Below are 13,900 nucleotides of genomic sequence, written 5' to 3'. Positions count from 1 at the left end.
TCTGTCTTTACAGTCGGTGTCTTCTGAATATCACCATAATAGAAATTATCTTCTGTTTTCTTTATTAGGAGATTAAATGGATCAGTTTTGTTGTTGTGCAGTTGCTAAGTCGTGTCCGACTCTTTGCGACCCCATGGACCGCAGCACGCCAGGCCTCCCAGTCCATCACCAACTCCCGGAGTTTGCTCAAACTCAAGTCCATCGAGTCAGTGACGCCATCCAGCCATCTCATCCTCTGTCGTCCCCTTCTCCTCCTGCCTTCAATCTTTCCCAGCATCAGGGGCTTTTCCAATGAGTCAGCTCTTTGGTGGCCAAAGTATTGGAGCTTCAGCATCAGTCCTTCCATTGAATATTCCACTGATTTCCTTTAGGATGGACCGGTTTGATCGGTTTACCAAAGGACAAATGAATGTCTGAGTGGATCCTGACAAGCCTGAGCCGTACAGAACAAGAGCATCATCAGCTGCAGGCATCTTGGGTGCACAGGGCTGGTTCTCTGCTTTCCTGGGCTCAGAAAAGCTACACTGCAAACTCAGGAGCCACAAAAAGAGAAATAAGACTTGGACGCCGTAACTCACACACAAAACCCGAAGCTGACACATCAATCATTTCAGGCTACACAGACACAACGGCTGCTGTGGAAACCCGGGAACTACTTGCGGTCGACACGCAGTGTCCTGCAAAACGAAGCTTCAGCCGTTCTCAGCCAACGACCTGAAGCTCAGGCAAAGACCTGAAGTGTGGAGGTTGAGTCCCAGGTCCCACCTCCGCAGCCCACAGTGTGGTCTGGGTTGTGAATATAACTTCTGTTATGTATTTACTCTCTGCAACGCTACCAACGAGCATCAACCAAAACAACAGTTTTCTCTTTTAAAAAGCCTCTCAAGAGATATGCAAAAAAAAAAATTAACAACCATGATGGATGAAATATGTCTTAGGAGGGGGAAAAAACAGAACAACACAATATAAACAGCCAGACTGAAGGCATGCAAAGGCTTGTATGACAAGCCAGTTCCAGCGCTATCCCCTGTCTTGTGCAGTTTGAATCCCGTCTTCCACAAAAAAAAAAAAAAAAAAAAAAAAGCCTGGTTCTTGGGAGCCCCGAGGGCATCCGTCAATGAGAGCAGCCAATTTACAAATAGAATTAAGTGATTATGAAAACACCAAGGCTTTAAGAAAGGCTTCAAAAAGCACAGCCTTGTTCCGACGTTTCCCCATGCACCTGCAACCCAGATACGGTTATCTGGTTCCGAAACACAAATCGTTTCTCAGCTTTCAAAGCAGGCAGAACCCAGGAGACCCAAACTGTGCCCAGTACCCTGTCCCTGTATATTCTGTCTTCTCCAAATGGCATCATTAATAGCTGCACCCCTGGGGGGAGGTCCGATCTTTAAGGTGGGAGACTTCATTTACTTAACACACGTGTGTACACACACACACACACACACACACACACAACATCTGTGCCCCCTCCTTTACTCAGGGACTTAAGTTTCTTTCCTTCATCACCTCTAAGGACCTCACAAGTGATCTATAAGACGCTTTTTCACCATATACCTCAGTGAAAACCACTGAAGCATTAACCCCAACTCCTGTAAGTATTAACTAGAGATAACAGTCAACTAACATTGTATGCATTTTTCATAGACCACAAACAGACATTTTATAACCATTAAATTTAAAAAAAAAAAAAAAGACAACTTAAGTTTTTTCCTGCGTCCCAGTTAATCTCACAGGGCACCTGCCAGAGATGAAATTCACTCCTCAGGAGCCCACTTCGGGAATTAAAAGTGGAAACAAGGCATCTTTTTCCCCTTGGCCCCCAACTAAATGTGGAGACTCTGGGTTTCAAGGAAATGTAGTCAGAGGCTCATGAAATTGAACAGGCAAGTCCCATTTCCATAGACCCCTCCGCTGGTTCTCGGCCAGTATACAACCATCTCTTGTCACGCCCTGGACACACGAGATCAGTAATTATTGTCACCAACTTCTGGGCTGGGTGCCCCTCCACCGCTGTCTCTCCTGGCAAAGCTTTCTGAAGAACTACACTTCAGATCCCTGGAAACTGTTGAAACTGGCACAGAATCATCGTGCGTCTTAGGAACACAAACCTAACGTGATTGTTTTTTTCATGATCAAATTAGGAGCTACACCAAAGCGTGTCTCCCAGGACTGACCCGCAACTGTCAGAAACTAGCAACCATTGTTCTTAACGTTGATAACCGTGAATACCTGAGCCTTTAACCAACACCAAGTTGGCATTCAAGTTTGAAGGGATTAAAATGCCTGATACGATTCTGTTGGAAAAACCACCTCGGCAAGGACCCAACTTGAACCTGTCTCCTAGATGAATCAATTCTCTGCTCAGTTGCTTTTCTGAAATTCAACGTAAAACTCGGCAACCACCTGCTAACTTTATAGATGCTGAGAATTACGTCTGCATAACCGGCACTACAGACGTGAAGCAGGTTGTGCTTTCTTGGTTCTCATCTTCAAACGCAGGTTAGGATAACAAGGGTACCTGGAAAGGCATAGTTGACCTGGCTAAGTCCAATACTTTGGCCACCTGATGCGAAGACCTAACTCACTGGAAAAGACCCTGATGCTGGGAAAGACTGAAGGCAGGAAGAGAAGGGGACGACAGAGGATGAGATGGTTGGATGGCATCACCGACTCAATGGACATGAGTTTGAGCAAACTCTGGGAGTTGGCGATGGACAGGGAGGCCTGGGCTGCTGTAGTCCGTGGGGCTGCAAAGAGCCGGACACAACTGAGCCACGGAACTGACCTGAAAAATGACTCACTACAGTCATAAGAATGCACTAGAAACAAAAATCACTGCTTAGTGACACAGGATTTTCTCCAGTTCTTCATCTTAACTTACCAGGTCTTTACCATATCAAAGTATTTGCTATTTCTGATTTAAGAAACAACATGGCATCACACACACTTCTTTGGCCCACATTTCCGTCTGCCGGAAAGTTTTAACTAACAGGAATGCTTGCAAAGTGGATAACGGATGTTCACAGATACCCTAGGAGCTGGATGCCAAGGGGCAAGTCTGTAACAGTTACAAGTCCAGCGCTCCAAGACGGGAACGGCCGTCTCTGCATAGCCTTGCTCCAACATGGATGAGGCTGACTGTCCGAGTCACAGAAGTCTTCAACCTCGTGGAGAAAACAGGGAGGCTGATCAAGTTGGAGGAGGAGGTGCGGGGTGGGGGGAAAGGGGGGTGGGGGATGGGATGGATGGGGCGGGTTGGTGGCAAAAGTTCCAGAAGGCAAAGTGCTAGGGGATGGCTATTCGGGGTCATCTTCGGGCTCAAGAGAAGTAAATAAAGAGATCGCTCATGTTTCCTTTTCAGCATTCCAGCTATACACACCATGACAGGAATAAATGGCAGGAATTCCAGGCAAGAGACACTCTTGACAAGAATAAACACTGAATTTTTGCCCTGAGCATCATTTTTGCTTCTTTCACAGGGTCTCGCGAGATCAGGGGAGGACAACACTCCTAAGAATTACTCAGAGGCAACTCACAGCCCAAAGTGTCCTCTGAAATGCTGCAGGGTTTTTTTTATTTTTTTAAGTAGGCAACTGACTTAGCAATGTTGAGGACTGCCTATTTCAATCATGGGAAACATGACAATGCATGACACACAGTTCGCCCAAACCGCTAGCTAATATAAAACCACCATAAAACTCAACGCTCAAAACACAGACATCATGACATCCAGGACCATCACTTCATGGCAAATAAACGGGGAAAACAGTGGAAACAGTGACAGACTTTGTTTTCTCGGGCTCCAAAATCACTGCAGATGGTGACTGCAGCCATGATATTAAAAGATGTTTGCTCCTGTGACCAACCTAGACAGCATATTAAAAAGCAGAGACATTACTTTGCCGACAAAGGTCCATCTAGTCAAAGCTATGATTTCTCCAACAGTCACGTATGGATGTGAGAGCTGAACCATAAAGAAAGCTGAGTGCCAAAGAACTGATGCTTTTGAACTGTGGCGTTGGAGGAGACTCTTGAGAATCCCTTGGACTGCAAGGAGATCCAACCAGTCCATCCTAAAGGAAATCAGTCCTGAATATTCATTGGAAGGACTGATGTTTAAGCTCCAATACTTTGGCCACCTGATGCGAAGAGCTGACTCCTTGGAAAAGACCCTGATGCTGCGAAAGACTGAGGGCAGGAGGAGAAGGGGATGACAGAGGATGAGATGGTTGGATGGCATCAGCAACTTGATGGACATGAGTTTGGGTGGACTCCGGGAGTTGGTGATGGACGGGGAGGCCTGGTGTGCTGCAGTCCATGGGGTCGTAAAGAGTCGGACACGACTGATCAACTGAACAGAACTGAAACCTTAACCTATAAAAGTCTTTCAAGAAAAGGAGGGGGGTGGGGCTTCCCTGGTGGTCCAGTGGTTAAGAATGTGCCTTGCGCTGCATGGGAAAGGGGTTCAATCCCTGGCCAGGGAAGATCCCCCAGGCCACAGCGCAACTAAACCCGAGGGCCACAGGTACCGAGCTCCTGAGCTTCAACTACTGAAGCCGAGCACCCTATAGCCCGTACTCTGCCCCAAGAGACGCCACCACAACGAGAAACTTCAGCACTGCCGTGAAGAGCAGACCCTGCTCGCTGGAACAAGAGCAAGCCAGCACGAAGCAACAAAGACCCATCACAGCCAAAAAACTGCAACCAATTAAAAAAATAAAGCCATCGTCACCACTGAAGCAGTCTTCCTTTTCCACATGAGAATCCGCACACACGAGATGTGGGAGAGGCTTCACGGCTAGCTCCTTAACGTCTTCAACGCGACGCCTGAGGACACACACAGGTCGAAAGACTTCCACACAAGCCCAAGGCGGGACTCACCTGGCCAACACGCCACGCGAAGGCTTGTCCTAAGAGAACACGCCATTTCTCACTTGACCACAGACAGTGAAATGACGACCCAAGGTAGAATGTAGGTCAGCAACCACACAGAATCACAGCTGTAGGAATTTTATTTCTATGACAAGCGAATGCAGGAACAAGTGGGTATTTTTAGCCTGCCTTATGGCCACAGTATTAACCCACTGGGAAAACCACTGCCTCAAAAAGGCCAAGTCCAGTTTTTGAAACTCAAGACATGACCTATGAATACACGGATCATATTCAATGTCTCTCCGCGGGACAGCTGGAAAAAGTCTCTGAATGCGGCCCTCCAAAAAATGTCCCACCTCAACTGACCTCACAGCAAGGACTGCCCGGCATAGGAAGAGAGTAAATCCCAGGCACCTAAGACAAGACACCTGACATTTTTTCACTATGTTCTCTTCCAAGTATTAAGAAGCTCTAAGTGTGGCTTTTCCTTGCTTTTGATGATATGCACGGTGCAGAATGATTCTCAGGAAAACACACTGGCCCAAGTGTTCAGTTAACTAGCTCAGTCACGTCTGAGTCTCTGTGACCCCACGGACTGCAGCACACCAGGCCTCCCTGTCCATCACCAACTCCCGGAGCTTGCTCAAGCTCATGTCCATCGAATCGGTGACGCCATCCAACCATCTCATCCTCTGTCGTCCCCTTCTCCTCCCGCCTTCAATCTTTCCCAGCATCAGAACCTTTTCCAAGGAGTCAGCTCTTTGCATCAGGTGGCCAAAGTACTGAAGTTACAGCTTTAACATCAGTCCTTCCAATGAACACCCAGGACTGATTTCCTTTAGGATGGACTGGTTGGATCTCCTTGCAGTCCAAGGGACTCTCAAGAGTCTTCTCCAACACCACAGTTCAAAAGCATCAATTCTTAGGCTCTCAGCTTTCTTTATGGTCCAACTTTCACATCCATACATGACTACTGGGAAAACCATAGCTTTGACTAGATGAACATTTGTCAACAAAGTAATGTCTCTGCTTTTTAATACGCTGTCTAGGTTGGTCAGAGCTTTTCTTCCAAGGAGCAAGCATCTTGTAATATCATGGCTTCAGTCACCATCTGCAATGATTCTGGAGCCCAAAAAAATAAAGTCTGCCACTGTTTCCCCATCTATTTGCCATGAAGTGAAGCCATGATCTTAGTTTTCTGAAAGCTGAGTTTTAAACCAGCTTTTTTCATTCTCCTCTTTCACTTTCATCAAGAGGCTCTTCAGTTCCTCTTCACTTTCTGCCATAAAGGTGGTGTCATGTGAGGTTATTGATACTTTTCTGGCAATCTTCATTCCACCTTGTGCTTTATCCAGCCGGGCATTTAGCATGATATACTCTGATGTGAGAACTGGACTATAAAGACAGCTAAGTGTCGAAGAATTGATGCTTTTGAACTGTGGTGCTGGAGAAGACTCTTGAGAATCCCTCAGACTGCAGGGAGATCCGACCAGTCCATCCTAAAGTAGGTCAGTCCTGAGTGTTCACTGGAATGACTGATGTTAAAGCTGTAACTTCAGTACTTTGACCACCTGATGCAAAGAGCTGACTCATGTGAAAAGACCCTGATGCTGGGAAAGATTGAGGGAGGGAGGAGAAGGGGATGGCAGAGGATGAGATGACTCAATGGACATGAGTTTGCGTAAACTCTGGGAGTTGGTGATGGACAGAGAGGCCTGGTGTGCTGCAGTCCACGGGGTCGCAGAGATTCAGACACAACTGAGCAACTTCCCTTTCACTTTTCACCCTGATTCTGGAGATGCTGGTTACAAACATTTCCGCATGCAGAAATTCATACTCCATCATATAGTAAATCTGGGAACCACACAGAGTATATATGTGTCTATATATAGCATGTGTGTGTGTGTGTGTGCGTGCGTGTGTGTGTGTGTGCACATGTGCATATTCCAGCCCTGAAATTTAACTCAAGAAGGGAGAAAAAGACAGGGAAAGCAAGCAGGCAATTGCTGGAGACCATCGGAACTAACAGAGACATAGTATTCTTGTTACTATTGGAAGTTTCTACAGCCACTCCCAACTTCAGAGGAGACCTAAGCACAGCGGGCTCCAAGCATGATGATAACCCCGTCTGCTAACACAACAAGCCTGAGAAATAAATTTTATCTTCCCTCTCTCTGTCTCTCTCTCTCTCGCCATGAGAAAACTAAGGCCAGGGGAGGTCACCGATGTGCCCAAAGGCAACATCGATGCATGGTGAGCTGGCCTCAAACCGGATTTCCTTCAGAGCCCTGCCCTCTGACCTCCAGGACCACCAGGAGGTCACAAGGCCCCCCAACCCGGGTGTGTCTGGCACTACCCTGGGGCTCCCAGAGGAAGGCGCTTCAGGCTGGCTCCTGGGGACCCCAGCGCACACAGGGACCAGACTCTGGGTGCCAGGGGTGGCCCCCCCAATGCACGTCCACAGCCCCACTGCCCCCCAGCCCTTGCCCACTAATCCAGCAAGTCACAGGAGAGGGGACCCCATCACCCCGCCCTCCAGAGCACCCCCAGCGGTGGAGGTCGCCCCCCCCAGTCCAGGTTAACCCACGCAGCCCTGGGCGCTGTGAAGGTCTGAAAACAGCCGACAGGCGCTGGGTTTCCCCCCGCCCAGATAAATACCCAAAGTCCCCAGAAGCTGACTGAGAGCGAGACCTGGGCAAATCTGCAGTGACATCGGCAAAACCCACAGGAAGGAGCGCGGTGCAGGTGTGTGAGCCTCGAGGGCTCTGAAAAGCCTGGGCTTGAAGCCAGAACTGGAGGTGAACTGGGGATGAACACAGCCCGGCCCCCCGAGCCCCTCCAGCTTCTGTGGTCCCCAAAGGCCATCCAACTGGCCACCCCCTTCCGTGTGCCCTTGTCTTCACTTCCTTCGAAAGCATCCTAAAACGGCCTGCGAGGACCACAGCACCCGATGCCTACCTTGTCCCACCATCCCACTGGCCCCCGGACCAAAACAGGACTCAGGACTCAAGAGCACCGGGTCCTTCTTTGGGGTGGCTCTGTGCCAACAAGCACTGTGAGAGGGGACCCAACACCCGTGGGTCCACCAGGGAGACCACCATCCCCTCGCCCCCGACACGTGACAACCACAGATGTCTCCAGACGCTGCCAAACACTGTAGGGAACAAAGTGCCCGAACTAAGGACCACGAGTCGACGATGAGCTTCCCACGTCCAAACGCTGAAGACACTACTTCCATATGCAAACATGTCCTCTGCCTTCACCTGCTAAGACTCCTGTTTCTCAACCTGCGTGCCAAAGCTTCAAGGCTCCTTTCCACCAAGAGCAAACCTGAGCCGCGGAAATGGTCCCCAACTTTCTGCGAAAGATGGAAATAGTCTCCCCTCTGTTTCCAAGTTCTGTCTTCAACCTGCAAGCCAAAGCTTCATGGCTCCTTTCCACCCACCAAGAGCAAACCCAGAGCCATGGACGTGGTACCCAACTTCCGGCGTAAGACGGAAATAATCTCCCCTCTGTTTCCGAGTGTAAGTTTGCTCCAAGTTAATTTTTTTCAATGGCTTCCAGTTCACACCTGCATCCTTCCATCTGGCAGAGGATTCCCAGGAAATATTTGATGGCGGTTATCACACACAAGAGGGCTTGCAGGAGGCCACCCCCTCTGCGAGCTTACAACCACCTGAGGTCAAGTTTCTGGGGAGCACATTCGTGACTGCCTGCATTTTTTTTCTCCCCGAGGTTTTAAACTCACTTTCTCCCTTTCCCTTTAAAAAAACACGTGAACTCTGTCTGTCCCTTCCCACATCCAGCTTTTCTTTTGGTTTGGCTGGTGGTGTGGCCAGGGCCATCCGTTTAGTCCAGCCTCATGGGAAGGAGGGATGGGGTGAGAGGGCCAGCCCCGAGGGGACAACTGGCATCCAGTTACTTCCTTCACACTAAAAATAGTTATGGAAAAAAAAAGGTTTATCATCTTTCCAACTTAAACATGTTTACAAAACGACTTGAGTCTTGCCTCCTGATTGAATGCTATTTTTTAAGTGTCTCGGTGCTGAAAGAGGAACAGCTTATTACTGCAGGTCACGTACTCTTCTAAAGGAAAAGCAGGAGACAACTGCGAGGTGTGGGGACACCACATCTGGGGGTCTCACTTCAGTGGACAGGGCGATCGGGCTGGTCCCCCGGCCCCGGTCAGGCCTGGCGATGCTCCTGGATAACAGCTGGACAAGGAGGCATCCCCAGGGTTGGGGCGAGGAACCCTCCTTCCCAACGGGTCACTGAGGGAGACTGTGAATTCCTGATGCTCAGGACCTAGGTAAGATGCCGTCTCTGGGTCTGGCTTCCCCCCACTGGAACCCGTTTTGTGACTCTGGAAGCGAAATCATCATGACTATCCTGGGTGTCTCAAAGGCCGACAGCTCTTGAGATGAAAGCAAGACTAAAGTCAAATGGCACAATGGGGCCATCTGGGAAGTCACCTCTCTCCCAGAAGCAAAACTGGGTTTTCACCCCTCCCTCCTGATTTACAAGTAAAATTTCTAATCCGTGGCTATTAAAAAAAAAAAAGCAAGATTATGCAAAGAACACATCAACTAAGGAATTAAAAATAACCACCGTTCAGCCACTTGTTAAAAACACGTTGACCGTTATGAAGTTTCATCTGTAGGGAGGATTCCTTGTCAGCCTTCTTGATACAGAAGATTTTGCCCTCAAGACGTTAAAACTTAGGACATAAACTTGGCTTGGCAGGGGAAAGGGGGGGGGCGTATCAGATACGGCCTCTCAATCAGCTACATGGGGCCACACTGTTGGCAACACCTTGAGAGCCCAAGGGATGCTGGCCACAACACACTCGGGCAGGCAACGTGGGGACTGGCTTCGCAGGGTTTTTCAGAAAGGGAAACTGAGGCACGCCCTTTTTCCAAAGTTGAATCCTCACAAAGACTTCCACTTGGGAGTCCTGGTTTTCTAACTCCGGACACACGGCCTTAATCTTAAAACCGCAGCCGTCAATCTCACTGAAATCACTTTCCCAGGTGACGTGCTAGCTGAAATGGGTTTTGTTTTGTTTCAAAAGGTCTACCAGTAAACTGTCTAAAACTCTTAGAGCCTCTCTCCTCCTCCCACAAGGACTGACGGGCCTGGTGGGCTACAGCCCACGGGGTCGAAAAGAGTTGGATACGACTGAGCGACTTCAGTTTCTTTAAGGATCCTTACTTGTAGTAACTACAGAATGCGTGTGTGTTAATTTACTTCAGTCGTGTCCGGCTCTTTGCAACCCCATGGACTGTAGCCCACCAGGCTCCTCTGTCCATGGGATCCTCCAGGCAACAGTACTGGAGTGGGTTGCCATTTCCTCCTCCAGGGGATCTTCCCAACTCACGGATCGAACATGAGTCTCCTGCATTGCAGGCAGACTCTTTACCACTGAGCCACCAAGGAAGCCCAACAGCAGAGCACCACTCCCAAATTGGACTTTCTTCAAGTTCTGCACTGTTGCAGTATGTGTATAACCCCCAGTTACACACATCTATTGAGTATCTGAATTATGGACAGAGCAGTGAAACAACAGAACTGGGCATTTTAGTAACACCACCACTATTAAACGAATTTTACTTAACTGGAATCTAAAAATGCCCAGGCGGGTAGAGGTTACCACACCGGATAATTAAGCTATGGACAAAACAATGCTTCCACTGTGATTGACCTTTGGTGATTTGTTGAGAAATCTAGGTTTATACAGAGAGAGACAGTTCAACGTGAAGATTCTGTGTGGGGGAGAAAAAGCATGTGTCTCTGTAATTTAACAAGCCAGGCTCCAAACAGGAACATTCAACCCATGTCAACACAGGAAGACAAAATAACACTATGCTTCAGAGCTGGGTTTCCGGAATCAAACAATCTTCCCTCCACCATAGATTAGCAAAGTCAGTGTCTTCTGCAGCTGAATGGAAATAATAATTGCGCACACAGGGCGTTAACTGCCTGTAAAACCCTCAGTGCGTGGCATTCGAGTAACCAAAGGACGATGAATCTATCTGCACCAGAGCAACAGTGAAAATTTGCAGGCAAACTCAACGTTTTCAAAAAAACGTACACATAACAGTTCCTCCTCTCTGCCCCTGCACTACCCAATGAGTACCGTGATCTCAGTTCCCGTTTTTTAGTTTTACACATATAGCAAACGACACTCGGAAAACTGGCAGGGCTTCAAGGTCAATGGCGGAGCAGAACGGCAGGGTGGGCTGGTTTCACTAGTTCAGGCCAGATGGGGGACAAAGGTTGCTTTTCCAGCAAAAGCAGTTTTACATGTCCCCACAGAGCCGGACTCAGGGGCTCTATACCCATCTTTGGCCGCCTAGCACTGAAAGCTCCAAACCTCCCACCCAGGTACATTCAGGAATTCAGCATGGATGAGAACACTGACGCTCCTCTGGTTCAAAGGGGATTGACTGCAGGCACTTCAACTAAAAACACCCCAATTTACAGGAGGGACGACACTCAGGCTCCAGGGGTGAAATTTCAATGATGGGGAGGAGGGGAGCTGATGATACCTGGAGTGACTAAGCCCTGGAAAAAGAGCAGAGCCAACCTCTCTGCTTTGCAGAGCACCAAATAAAAAACACCTTAAGAGTCTTCACGGGCTGTTCCACAGGTGTGTGTTCAGTTAAGGAACTTCACATGGAATGATCCTTCAGGGGCCATGTTAAGACGTGGGTCAAGGGATGGGACTTCAAACTTTCATTTCCGGATTCGTTATCCAGCTGGGTGGTAGTCCGCGGCAATCTGCATCACATCTGAGATATCTGAACATCCCTTTCACATGAGAAGCGTCTTCAAGTCTCAATGGTTTCCATAATCGACATCTCCCCCACCCCCACCCGATCGCTGTCTTTTCTAGGAGAATGGCTAAACTTTCCAGAAGATTTTCCAGCATTTGCTACCCCCGAGGCCACCGATCAGGCTGGACTTAACCGGACCCTCCCCCGGCCATCACCACCCCCCGCCCCCGCCCCAGGCTGGAGTCCCGCCCCTCGCCTTCCAGGTTAACCCAGGGGCTCAGGCGGCGCGTCTGGATAGAAAAACATCCAAGGCAGCTCAAGCCACATGTGCCAAAACCTAGCGAGAGCCCAAACCGCGGCAGAAGGAATAGGGGAAACGGATTTCTATTTCTTTGGGGGCTCCGCTCTACAACATCGGCGACAGGAGGGGGAAAAAATAAACAACAACAACAACACACCTCGGACTTTTTAACTTCGTGGAATTTGCAGTGGACTCGGAAGAAGGCCAGGCCGTGCTTAAAACCATCCTGGGCGCGGGCCACGCACGTGAAGTCCCAGCGCCCGGGGAAGGCGGGGGGTCCTCTAGCGACCCCCAAGTGTCACAGTCCCCGGCGACCTCCGGTGGCCCCCGACCCCCACGATGGCGCGCCTCACTCCATTCCGAGCAACGGCCACCCCCACCGCCGTGGGCGAGGTCCCCTCGGGAGAGTGGCGGTGGCGGGGGGGGGGGGGGGGGGGCGGGAGGAAGCACCGCCTGGCACGCGGATCTCGGGGCACCCCTCCCCCCCAGACCCGGCGCAACAGGTCTACAGCCGCCCCCCCCCCCCAGGGCGCGCTCTGTAGATCGCCCAGGGACGCCCCCCAACCCACCCAAGTGGTCCCCACCCTGTTTTCCTCGCTCGGGCCGGGGTGGGTGGCTGGGGGCGCAAGTTGGGGAGGGGCTCCCCACTTCCTGACAGTTTCCGCGCCGCAGAAACTGAAGCGCCGCGGGCCCGCGCTGCCTCGCCCGCCACTCAGCGGCCCTGCGCGCGCCGCCGCCGCGCGTCCCCCGGTGTCCTGGCCCGCGCCCCCCAGGGGAGACGATGAATGGGGCTCCCCTCGCCCATGAGGGGGGGGGTCCCCGCGGCCGCGCAGGTTCGCCCGGCCAGCCCCGGGCCCGGCAGACAAAAGCAGCACCGGGGAGACCAATGGAGCGCTCCCCACCCCCACCCCTCTCGCCAAAACTTACCGGTCACCTCCCCCCTCCCCAAAACAAAGAAGCTTCCCCTTCCCCCCACCCCGCTCCAGTCTCCGCCCGCCACCCCCAACCCCCGACGCGCCGGCACTTTGGGGGAGCGGCCCCATCGGGGTATTGTTCAGCCTGCAGGGAGCGCGCGCAGCACCCCAGCCCGAGCCCCCGGGGGACACTTGGGGAAGCTGGGCACCCCCTTTCCACTGCACCCCCGCCCCCTACCGGAGACGGGGGTCCCCGGGCGGCCGGGCGGCCGGCGTGACCCCTCAGAGGGCGGGAATGAGCTGGGCCCGGGCCTCCCCCCAAGCCCGAGCAAGAGAAGTTTCCGCAGCGCGCCCGGCCCGGGCCGAGCCCCGCGCGCGCACTCACCTCGCCCCGAGCCGCGCAACTTGTGTCCGGCGCCGCCGCTCCGAGCCTGCGCCCCGCCGGCCGCCGCCGCCGCCGAGCCCGGGCCGCGCCGCGGCCGCCGAGGGCCCGGCGCCCGGAGCCGCCGCGCGCCGCCCCCCCCGGGCCGCCCCCGCCCCGCGCCCGCGCCCCCCGCCGCCGCCGAGTCCCCGAGACGCGCGGGCGCTGGAAAGTTTCGGGTGCCGAATGGCGGCGAGGGCGCTGCGGCGGCGGCGGCGGCGGCGGGGCGGGGGCGCGGGCGGCTCCTCGCTCCCGAGCGCGGAGGACGGGGCGGGCGGGGGTGGGGGGGAAACGGCGGCGGCGGGAGAGGGCGGGACGCGGGAGGGACCGGCGCGGCCAGTGACCTCCGCTGGGGAGCGGCCGCCGGAACGCCGACCCCGGCCGGGAGGACGGCCCCGGGCGCCGCCCCCAGCCTGCGCCCGCCCCACCGCCGCCGGGGGAGGGGAGCCCGGGGCCCCTGCGCGCTCCCCCACCCGGGACCCCCCCATCGCCCTCCCCCATCACCCCCCTACGGCCCCCAGTGTGCGCCCTCCCCCACCGCCCGGGGCCCCTGCACTCTCCCCCACCTGGGCCCCCCCATCGCCCTCCCCCACGCCCAAAGAGGCCTAGTCCC

At 52.6% G+C, this 13,900-nt stretch overlaps 1 protein-coding gene across 2 annotated transcripts in view; it reads right to left on the bottom strand.

Annotated features, from left to right (window-relative positions):
- TBL1X (transducin beta like 1 X-linked) overlaps positions 1-13,352 on the bottom strand; it is a 238,419-nt gene extending 225,067 nt beyond the window's left edge. For both annotated transcript variants that reach the window (XM_043459183.1, XM_043459184.1), the window contains exon 1: positions 13,252-13,352. The gene's annotated coding sequence lies outside the window, so the exon portion shown is untranslated. The remainder of the gene's footprint in view (positions 1-13,251) is intronic.
- Between the last annotated feature and the right edge of the window lie 548 nt (positions 13,353-13,900).

Source organism: Cervus canadensis, chromosome X, assembly GCF_019320065.1.
Source record: "Cervus canadensis isolate Bull #8, Minnesota chromosome X, ASM1932006v1, whole genome shotgun sequence".
Taxonomy (NCBI): Eukaryota; Metazoa; Chordata; class Mammalia; order Artiodactyla; family Cervidae; genus Cervus; species Cervus canadensis.
Note: the sequence above shows the minus strand (reverse complement) of the source record. Positions and strands in the feature narration are given on the sequence as shown.